This window comes from Schistocerca nitens, chromosome 5 (assembly GCF_023898315.1).
Source record: "Schistocerca nitens isolate TAMUIC-IGC-003100 chromosome 5, iqSchNite1.1, whole genome shotgun sequence".
In the NCBI taxonomy this organism is placed as follows: domain Eukaryota; kingdom Metazoa; phylum Arthropoda; class Insecta; order Orthoptera; family Acrididae; genus Schistocerca; species Schistocerca nitens.
The window spans coordinates 280,731,537-280,741,295 of NC_064618.1; the positions used below are offsets into that span (position 1 = coordinate 280,731,537).

Here is a 9,759-nt window from a genome sequence, read left to right on the forward strand (position 1 = left end):
TGGTTCTTCCAGTAATAACCATTCTTTTGTAGATGTTTTCTGTGTGAAATTAACATACTTATTATGAACCAGACCTCCTAGTGTATCTCTACGACCCGGTCCCCCGTCCCTGTATCCAGAGTGCACTATGTTTTTCTCATTATTAGTAATCACTAGTTAATTACCAAATTGGGGTACTACTTTAGCACTTAGTGCTCTATTATTACTTGGCACAAATTCCTGTGAAATTACTGGACCTAAATTCGAAGGTGGATGCTTCTTCTGATAGTTATCATTGCCATTATTTCTGGTGCACTGGTGTACTCCAGCTAAGTTGGCCTCATGTCTTTTAAAATTATTAGTACTATTCCTTTTGTAATTCTGATTTTCACTTTGGTGTACGCTCTCGTTGCGCTCTTTATTTAAGGCATCAAGTGCCTCCACAACGGACAACAATTCTTCTACTGTTTTCCACCCACTACATAATATATCTTTCCTTGCGTAAATGGGTGATCGTCTTATTAAAATTCTCATTAACCCCTCTTCTTCCATTGATTTATCCAAGTACTTCGCTCGTGTTAAATGCCAGTCGAAATACTTTCTCATTGTTCCCCACGTATTATTGTAATATTTTTGGTCTCTCAAATCTGATATCAGTTTTTCCTGCACACTAGCGGACCAGTATTTCTTCTGGTAGTCCCCCAAGAAGAAAAGTTCTCGATATTTACAGTACCCCACTCTGAGGCTTCCCTTAAAAGGTACCCCACAGCAAATTCAGTTTTCTTAAAATCTTCCCAGTTCTTTGGCAAGGCCTGGTTGAATCTTTTCAAAAAATGGGTCGGGTGTACATCCCTGTCCAGCTCAAACTTACGGAATTGCCTGGATAATCCTGAATTGGCCTCCCATTGTAGATCAGTCATCACTTCACTAGTCAATACCATGTTAGGAGAAGCCACTCTCTTGTCTACTTTATCCTGGATAAGTTAAAATTCTTTCCACAAGTCATCTATAACCGTTCAGGTATCTGAAAGTTCGGGAGAAACAGTAGGCGACACGTTCCCGGTATTCTCCCGGTCACTTTTCGATCTATAGTTCCTTCAAATTGTTCCTCCAGACTACTTATATTTACTGTATCAGAGTTAGCTATTCCCTCTTGGAAACTTCTTTCTTTATTTTCTACTCGTGTATTAATGCCTGTAATTTGCGATTAGAATATTGGTATTAATTCGCTATTCTTAGCGATGCTCCCTTTCAGAGTACGCAGTCTCTGTTTTACAGCATCAAACTTAACATTACACACATTTTCAAATGACACTAACCTTCCACTAAGTTCAGATTCCACATTATTACATTTATCTTCAATATCAAAGTCTAACTTTTTTTATCAAATCCTGAATTTGATCATTCTTTTTCTGACTAAAGTCAGTGAACAGTTGATTTACATGGAGGTTTAAAGGTTAGTTATTTCATTCTTTAATTCTAATTTCAAATCCTCTACTTTATTATTTAAATTGTGAAATTCAGTCTTTAAAGCCCCCATGCTTTCGCATAACTACCAAATTCTTTGCTTTGCGATTCTATTTTGGCGTTTAACAAATTTAATTGAGAATTTACTGAGCCTAATTCTTTACTTAAAGTAGCATTTTGAGCAGATTAAGCTGCACTCTGGGATTCTAGTTTGGCATTTAAAGTCGCAGTTAGTTCCTTTCTTAAAGCCGCTGAATCTGCACTTTGGGCTTTGATTAAATTTACTAATTCAGACCCATTTACTAATTCAGACCCACCACGACCACCACTCATGAAATAAGTGGATATTCGCAGAATACTTTTAGTTTAGTCTTGGTATATTTCAACTTCCACAAAGAACAAATTCACCATTATTCACATAAATATTCGAAAGTTTGCAAGTAAACCAATTCGTCTCACATTAGACTCGATTAAATACATTACAATACTGTTGGTTTAACAACCACATAATTTATGAACATGTCCTGCTTCTAGCAAGTCCAACACATGAATTACTTGAAAGTCTTATCTCGTTTCTTCCTTTGTCCTTAACAATCATCACAGTCACTAAAAGCACAGAATAATACATAAACACTCCTTGTTCTTCTCTAAACATACACTGAAACTCTATGAATCGTAAAGCAGGTACTTGTCGGCCGCCGTGTCCACAATTTGCTCGTGACTGTTTTTAGACCTGCACACAAACATGCAATGCACAGTAGGTTGGTTTCGTCTCTCCCACACTTCTGTTTAAAATACTTTGTGTTTGAGACGGAGGAAGGCCAAGTGGTTCTAGAATTTATGTAGAAATTCTCGAAGGACCACAGGGTGAACAGATCTCATCGTTTAGGGCAGCCTATTACAACATACATGCGTCTTGCGTGGACATTAGCAATCAAGAAACTCAGTCCGTACAACAATTTTTTCTGTTGTTCATAATTTTTTCCATTCTTGCGCACCAAATTGTGACATCCAAAGAACAAATGAGGCCCCACAACAGACAGAGGTGCACAATTGCTGTCACCCCTAGCCAGTGTGTGAACCTGAAGTTTTTCAAACCATACAGCAATATCATTTCCCACAGTGAGATGTCTCAACACTTACAAACGACCTAACAACAATCAAGTGATTACACAGTAAATAACATAATTACAAAGGTAAAATATAATAGAGCCACCTGAGGGGATAAACTGAAACTAAACACAGCAGTGCTATTGGCATGTAATAAACTTAATGAACTAAACAGAGTGCCACTGTTGGCTGTGTAATGTAACATTGTGGGCTGTAAATAAAAAAGTACCTAAATTTAAAAAGACTGTTACAGCAAAATGCCATATAAAGAGTGCCCATGTAGCAGGGTATAGAGATGAAAGTGAGTATAAAAGATTACGTGCAGAAATACGAAAAGAAACACGGCGAGCAAAAGAAGAATGGTACAAGGAACAATGCTCTGAAATTGAGAGTTATGAAACAAGACATGATAGTTTCAACTTACACAAAAAAGTTAAAGATTTAGCTGGACTTAATAAAAAGAAAAGTACAAGTTTATTGTTAGATAAAAATGACAAAATAATTCCTGATGTTAAAGGTAAACTGGACAGGTGGACAGAATATGTCAAAGAACTATTTGAAGACACAAGAAAAGATCAAAAATTTTATGATAACATGATTGGAGAACGAGGACCAAGCATATCGAAAGAAGAAATATTACATGTTATCAACAAATCGAAGACAGGAAAAGCCCCTGGACCGGATAAGATACCAAATGACATCCTGAAACTCATAGGAATAGACCATATAGATATATTTGTACAATTGTTTAATGATATTTATAATTCGGGAATTATTCCTAGGGATTGGTTGACATCTACCTTTGTTACATTACCCAAAAAGGCTAATGCCAAAACTTGTAATGATCACCGTACAATAAGCTTAATGAGTCACACCTTAAAGATATTTCTAAAAGTTATACACCAACGAATATACAAAAAAGTAGAAGAAGGCATAAGTGAAACACAATTCGGTTTTAGAAGTTCCCTCGGTACAAGAGAAGCATTGTTTGCTTTTAACATATTAGCGCAACGATGTATGGAGGTTAACCAGCCACTATATGTGTGCTTTCTGGATTATAATAAAGCATTTGACAAAGTTCGTCATGATCATCTCATAGAATTGTTAGAAAAGAAAACACTTGATAAGGAAGACATCCGCATTATATACAACCTCTACTACAATCAAACCGCAACCGTGAAGGTAGAAAATGAATTATCGAATGATATAGAAATAAAGAGGGGTGTGAGACAAGGTTGCGTTCTCTCACCCTTATTGTTTAATATGTATTCAGAAGACATAATCCAGGCAGCTCTATCAGATGAAATAGCTGGCATTAAAGTGAATGGGCTAAACATTAACAATGTTAGGTTTGCTGATGACACTGTACTACTAGCTGGAAACCTCAAAGATCTACAATTACTTCTTGACAAAGTCGCAGAAAAAAGTGAAGAATTTGGCTTGACTCTTTAACGTAAGCAAGACTAAGTTCATGGTGATATCTAAAACACACCAACAAGAAAATCTTACAAGCAATAGGGAAAGAGTCGATCAAGTACGTAAATTTAAATATCTCGGAACAATTGTAAATGAGGAGATTGAAAGCTCAGAAGAAATTAAATCGAGAATAGGACAGGCCAGAAGTATCTTTAATAAGATGAAAAATGCATTCTGTTCGAGAGACATTTGTTTAAACACAAAAATGAGGTTGCTAAGATGCTATATATTCTCAAAATTATTATACGGAATGGAAGCGTGGACATTGAAAAAGAAGGACATGAACAGTTTAGAAGCTTTTGAACTGTGGGCATATAGAAGAATACTTAGAATTAGTTGGGTGTCGAGGATTACTAATCAAGATGTCCTAAGAAGAATGGGAAAGGAAAAAGAATTAATTAAAACTATTAAAGTAAGGAAGCTACAATATTTAGGCCATGTTATTAGGGGAGTAAATTACAAAATATTGCGAATAATACTAGAAGGGAAAATTTGTGGGAAGAGAACGAGGGGTAGAAGACGGACATCCTGGATTGACAATCTAAAAAATTGGTACAACTGTTCAACGTCAGAACTCCTTAGATCGGCCAAATCAAGATCAGAAATTGCCATGATGACAGCCAACCTTCTTAGAGGAGACGGCACATGAAGAAGAAGAAGAAGGTGTAGTCAGTGAGCAGTGTATGTGTCATACAAGTGGTGCTTTTATATCAATCATTGCCAATTTTTAAAGAAAAGCTCTTTGTTTTTAAGCAGCATTATTGTATTCAGTCTGCTTGCATCAAATCAACATTAAGGATATAATTTAATGCATCTGTGTACGAGATCAAAAAAAATGTTCTGCATTGTAATAAAGGAGGAGAGGCTAATATGGAAGAAGAACATAGCAAAAAGTGCTGATTGACTTTGATATAGTATTGCTTCTCTTCCAACTGTAACACTGTGGGTCCTTGAAACAAATGAGCATCAAAGATCATTAGCAGGTGCAGGGAGTTGAACTCTGCTACAAACATCAGTAGTACTTCATTTGCAGTGAGTTAAACATAACAACACAGATCACAGCACCTGAAGGAGGTGACTGACACAGTCATTTTAAAATATTTTGTGTAATTGGCATCAACAACTTGACAGGAATACACTAAAGTACACCACTTATCAAATGCATGTCATTTATATACTTCCAGGATTACGGAAATCATTTCTGGAAAAGAACATTTAAGCTCCACATGGAACAGAAGGAAACCCTAATAAATAGTACAATAGGAAATCCCTTTTGTGTTGCAGTTCACAGGTGTTGCAGGGAATCGAGGTAGATGTAGAAAGTATGAGCAAATAAGTGTGAGAACTTCCGGTGAATTTAATAGCCCAAGTTTCTAATCTGTTGATAGTAAAATGTACAGAAGAATGGAGACCGAAAGTAAACAGACTTGAGGTTTGACCAGTTTTTCAAAGGAAAGACAAAACAGTTCATATTTTTATTCTTCATGCTTAGTGATTGAAAGGTGATTATTGTAAATTAAAGTAGTTGATTTCTCCTTCATGCTGCTGATAGACCCAGTGAAAACATGGCATTATAAAGATTGAAGAGATGAAACTGGTTATGAATGAATAATTAAAACTATCTATAGAAGCCAAGAAAAAGTAGTGGATGTACAAAACAGTGGCATAATATTTCAGGTAGAGTGTAATTAGAGCAGAGGCATGGAGTGAACAGTTCCAGGAGCAGTAACAGCTAAACATTGAATTTTCTGTTTGAAAAGTAGAGGAGGACCGAAGAATGTAATGCAACTTAGAAAAATATTCTTCAATTAATAAATCTAGCTGTGTCAAACATTGGCCTATAATTTTGAAAGCTTTTTGAATACCTGGGTTCAAAGATCAGGACTGTGTGAAGACTGGAAAACATGAAAAGCAGACTTAGCAGACACTATAAGTATTTGAAGAATGATGTGAAGGTCATAACAGTGACTTCTCTGTCATATGACTAGAAGAAAAAAAAAGAAGCAGAATACACCAATGATTAAAATATATAATACAGCTTAGTAGGTATGGAAAAATGAAGACATTGGTATCGGACACAAAGAATTGCACTCCAGCATCAAACTGATTAAAATATTTTTGGAGAAATGTCTATGTGAAACAGTAATTATTTAAAAATAACTAACTATTTAAAAATAACAAAATTTGAATGGTTTGAAAAAATCAGCCATTCAGTTGCAGGTATACTCTTTAAATTTCAATTTAACGGTAGTCAGAACATCAGATTATTCAAAGCATAGTATGCATAGTAATGAGATTGCATGTGCCCGTCCAATTGCATTTTATTATCTTTTGTGTAATTTACCCACTGACTGAAGGTTTCTGAGCCAATAGATTATTTTTTACATCTATCTATTATTGTACTGCACTGATAGCTTTCGGCAAAATACTTTCCATTAGACTTATGTTTTTTAAATCATTAATTCTGCTTGCCGACACAGTTAAATTAAAGACAAATTATAGTGTCTCCCTCACATGCAATCTCATACTATATATATTATGCTTTGAAGGGTCTGATTTACTGACTGTCGTTAAATTGGAACTTAAGAGTATTAATCTATCACCTCTGAACCAATCTATTATCAGTAGATATCTGGCACTACTATACATTTTTGGTGTACTATAGCACTTAGCATACCATGGACAAGTGCTGCCATTTGTGAAATTAAAGTTTAATTTGTGTAGCTTTCACTTGGAGTTGAAATAATTTGAAGTTATACATATCTGTGTGTGTGTGTGTGTGTGTGTGTGTGTGTGTGTGTGTGTGTGTGTGTGTGTTGGTGGTGGTGGTGGTGGTGGTGTTTCTCTTTTTTTTTTTTTTTTTTTTTTTTTTTTTTTTTTTTTTTTTTTTTTTTTTTTTTTTTTTTTTGGTCATTCTTGTAATCAAATGCTAAGTGGATTTAGTATCCAACAGTTGAGTCACTAATGAAAAATTTAGGTATTGATGATACCTTTTTATAGGCACTAATCACTTCTGTGCTTATGGAGGAACAGTCCTTGAAATGTTTTCTGCATTTATTTTTGTTGACCATGGCACACACACACACACACACACACACACACTTGATTAAGTTGCAGATAATTTTTTCTTATAATCCATTCTTTTACACTCTACAGTGATTGTTGGAATGTACCCAGTACATTGGCACACAATCTGGTGATCATAAAACACATGAAACCACGAGTTTCCTTCTTGCCAGACAATGCCTGGCAATAAAAGTTTTCTGTATGCAACAGATTCCAAAGCTTAGTGCCATTATGTTATGAAATTTAGTAACTTTGCTTGGAGTCAGGTACTTAAAGTTGTTTATCAATATAATTTCTTACTTTTGTTGCTACTTGAATGTTATGTTTCATAATCAAGGAAATTTAAAAAATGAATCAAAACTGATATGATTACCACGGGACACAGTCTGACCTTGGTGCTAAACAGTTTCACATATCAACATTCAGAGTATAAACACTTTCAACATCAATAATGGTCTTACATATAGTAGGATGTGAAGGATAGACACATTGGTGAGGCATCTGTTGTAGGATGCCAGGGATAGACACAATGGCGAGGCATCTCGGCAAATGAGCAACTCGGACTGTGATTTTACTTACATACCATTGCGCAAACAACATGGCATTGTTGAATGGTCAGTGGAGTGTACTGATAATTAACTAGGATTGTTTGGGATATATTATCACCCATTACTCAATTATAAAGGTTTTTTGTGTTATACTGTTTGTTCCTCCTAAGAGCCGCTCATCAGATACATTTTCTCTTATGCCTCAGCGGGCATTTGTGATTTTGTTTTTGTGATATAAAGCTGGGCCAGGCCGAACAAATACTGTTCATCACATCTTTTTTTATCAATTAAAAACTTACACGAGATGTGCCATTCCATGTTGCTACATCAAACTGTATAACCATAAGAGTACTGTAAACCAATACATCATAGGGTGGAATTTTCTCCAAACTTAACCACAAAGTCTTGAGTTGTTAATTCAACGAGATGCCTCACTGATATGTTCATCATGGCTGTCACTGGTGCCCTTCTACTATATGTAAAATTGTTATTGAAAGTGATAATATTATTAATGTTGGTAAGTCTAAAATTATTGATGTGCCCCATGATCACACTGTGTTCCATTGTGGTCATGTTGATTTTGCTTCAACTAATGTTGATGTTACACATGGTCAAGCATGGCTTATAATTGCTACAGTTCTTGTGAATTCAGCTGAACATTCATTAGCTATAAGTTTGTTGAGCTTTCCACTACATTGTGTATTGGCCTAGGACTTTAATGTTGACACAGTCTGAAGTAGCAACATGGACTGATACATCTGACCTGCCTTATGTGTATATTGTCTAAAGGTAATACAGTTCCCATGTTTATAATTGGCCGGACATGGTATTTGTAGGAGTGCCCCCCTCATCACCGCTTACCACCCTTAACTGGAATATCTGAACCATGCCCTTTGTCAGGGCTTTGACTGTCTTTCATCATGCACTGAAATGAAATGATGGACATCCCACCCAAGATCCTCTCGCCCCTCCAAAAGTGGTGTTGCATCAGCCACCCGACCTACACAATGTCCTAGTCAATGCTTATGCCGCTCCAACTCCCAAGCCCTGGCCACAGGGATCATATCCCTGTGGTACATCAAGGTGGGGCAGCTATGCCATTACCATCTCTGCTGCAAACACTGTGCAGCATTTTACGTCACTGTGATTACTGAACAGCTGTCTACCAGGATGAATGCCCACTGCCAAACTGTTGCCAAGAACATTGTTGACCACTTAGTGGCACAACATACTCAATTTATCACACCATGATCAATTTCAATGCCTGCTTCACAAATTGGGCCATCTGGATCCTTCCCTCCACTATCAGCTTCTCTGAACTGCACAGATGGGAAATATGCTTGCAACATATCTTTCACCTGATCATATTGGCTTCAATCTCCAGTAACTATTGTCCCCACACCTTCCAGCCATGAGGTTACCCTTCCTCCACTCTTTATCACCCCATTCCATTTCATGTCCCCTATCACCTTCGGCATTTGTTGCTCCCCACTGCCTCAACAACCATGCATCACATGCCTAGCCCATGCACCTATCACACATCCCTTCCACATTCCTAGCTGGCAAACTGGCTGCCTCCCTCTGAGCAATCCTAGTCCCTCTCACCACTCTCCCCCTCTAACCACCTACTCAACACAAGGGGTGTGTGTGTGTGTGTGTGTGTGTGTGTGTGTGTGTGTGTGTGTGTGTGTGTGTGTAAAGGATAGCTCTGAAAGCTAGCAATTTTTCTCTTCTTCTTCTTATTCTTATTCTCTCTCTCTCTCTCTCTCTCTCTCTCTCTCTACGACTGAACACTTCTACTTTTCAGTAAGTGGTCTCCTTCAATTCAAATTTAATAGGTGCCACCTCTTGGAAATCATTTTTCTTCAATTATTAAATTGTGTTGTATGAAAATCGTATGTTTATTATTGCCTGTAACATAGTATACGGATAGATATGGTAATGATGTTTTAGTGTCATTGATTGTTGTTTGATATAAAAACAAATGTTTCTTATGCATGTATCATTTTACAAAGTAATCATTTACTAGATTAGTCACTTGGTTTCAGTTGCAGTGTGCCAAAATACTTTTCTCCACTTGCATTCTGATTTTAAGAATTCCATCTTATTGTGT

General features: G+C 36.5%; 1 protein-coding gene across 3 annotated transcripts in view; it reads left to right on the top strand.

Annotated features, from left to right (window-relative positions):
* Positions 1-9,759, top strand: part of LOC126259406 (bromodomain-containing protein 3-like) — a 105,458-nt gene that overhangs the window by 87,045 nt on the left and 8,654 nt on the right. The window lies entirely within an intron of this gene.